The sequence below is a fragment of the Limulus polyphemus genome, unplaced genomic scaffold (assembly GCF_000517525.1).
Source record: "Limulus polyphemus unplaced genomic scaffold, Limulus_polyphemus-2.1.2 Scaffold4601, whole genome shotgun sequence".
NCBI lineage: Eukaryota > Metazoa > Arthropoda > Merostomata > Xiphosura > Limulidae > Limulus > Limulus polyphemus.
In genome coordinates this window covers 63557-65565 of record NW_013670211.1, presented here as the reverse complement: position 1 = coordinate 65565, position 2009 = coordinate 63557, and the positions used below count along the sequence as shown (strand labels likewise).

Genomic DNA, 2009 nt, shown 5'->3' with positions numbered 1-2009 from the left:
ATTCTCACGATGCCCCAAAGGATCAACGAACTCCACGAGGCGAAAGCAAGATCTACTAGATATTAATTAAATTATAAATATATTAATTCATGTGAATATGACTGAAAAATTTCATTTTTTTCTGAAAAGGTTGTGCCTATCTACTTGTGACCACGCTGTGTATATTCACCTCCTAAATATTATCGTGAGTGACATAAATACACGTACACTTTTGGGCGCCATTAACGTGGTGTGGGTAGCCTTGGTCCATTGACATACAGGTGTTTTTAAGTTACTAATGTTTGTTTCAATGACAGAGGAGGATTACTTCATTTTAAGACATTTTAAACAATAAAAAACAAGCAAAAATTGCTAATATACAGAATGAAAGTAAGACTCAGCTTTATATTATTCAAAATAGTGTGGTTTAATACGATCTGCTGAAACGTGTGAGTTAGTTAAGAGACAGGGGCATCCATTAAAATCATTGAAACGTTTGGATAATTTCAACATCAAATCGATTCAAAACGTATCGATAAATAAATACAGAAATGTTGAGGAGTTAACAACATAACTATTAGGAAGTGGTTCAAAAATGGTTTTCGTCAAAAAGTTACATCCAGGAAGTCTAAACATTGGGGGGACAAAATGGACAAAGATTATGAACTTATGAAATAGATATTGACCACTTTTTGAAATTCTAGGAACATCTTGACCGGAACACAAGACAATGAGAAACGTAATCAAGAATGCGTAAGCGAAACAATGAAATGTGGTGACGGGCTTATAATAATATGGAGAACTTTTCTCCATAACACCATCTACACCAGTATCTCAACACCCTTGTTCGTCACGAAATACGCAGTGGACAACGGTTAACTGGTCCTGACTTTGGATTTCACCAGGATAACATTCCAAACATTCCGCCATTTTGAATAAGATAAATTTGCAGAGTAAAAATAAAAACTCAAACAAACTGGTGTTATGCAATGACCAATTCAAAGTTCAAATTCTAATCTGTTCAGGATTTCAAATTCGATGACGATGACTAATAATGCTTGGAGACGGCTTTTTGTACCTGATGATGACAAAACCTTGTCGAAACGTTGTACGTTTGCTGTTAAACTTATATTAAAGTTTTTCTTCATTACCCATTCAAGCCGTCTCCAAGCATCACCTGTTAAGGATTTGTGGTAGTGATTGCAATGTAATATTCTGAAAAAGAAGCCAGTTGGTGCACGAACACTTTGGGAGGTTGTGTGGAAAAATGGAAGGATATACTTAATGAAAATCTAAAAACAAACTGGTAACATGTATGAATGATTGATGCTGTCTTATAGTTAGGGTTATAACGGAACTACTAAATATTAATTATTATTTAATTTTGAAGAACAAAACAAATATAAAAAGGTAATGGACTGTCAGTACAAAATATTCGTAAATTGCTTGATGTGATTATACGTATTCCAAGTAAACCTTATCACATTTAAGAGCCCCGAGAGAGAGTCTGAGAGTTTATAACGCTAAAACTCGGGTTTCGATACCCGTAGTGGGCAGAGCACAGATAACCCATTGTGTAGCCTTGTACTTAACAACAAATAAGATGACCATATCAAATTCAGTAATTACCTCAAATATTTCATTCAAAAGGATTACTAAGATATGATGTATTGTTATTATTTGTGTTTGTTGCGTCTCTTTGTAAAGAAACTATCGGAATTAAGTACTTGCGACAAGGTTTCGACGTTTGGTCTCATAGTTAGTGGTCTATAGGTTCACCTAAGTAACTCATCATTATTATCATTTATGTAAACACGTGAATATTTTATATATAGATACCAAATAATAATTAGACGTAAGCGATTGAAAAGGCTACTAACCTTGACAATGAATGAAATTGGGACTTTTAAGCTATTACGCTGTTAAGTATGTTTCAGAATAAACATAACTTTAAACATTGAATATAAGATTGGCTATTATCACAGTCTTCTTCTAGTGAAGGTTGTTGACGTAGAACAGAACACAAGCTT

The 2009-nt window shown here is 33.8% G+C and overlaps 1 protein-coding gene across 1 annotated transcript in view; it reads right to left on the bottom strand.

Moving 5' to 3' along the window:
• The window catches only part of LOC106471404 (guanine nucleotide-binding protein G(o) subunit alpha-like), a 28262-nt gene that overhangs the window by 15057 nt on the left and 11196 nt on the right, over positions 1–2009 (bottom strand). The window lies entirely within an intron of this gene.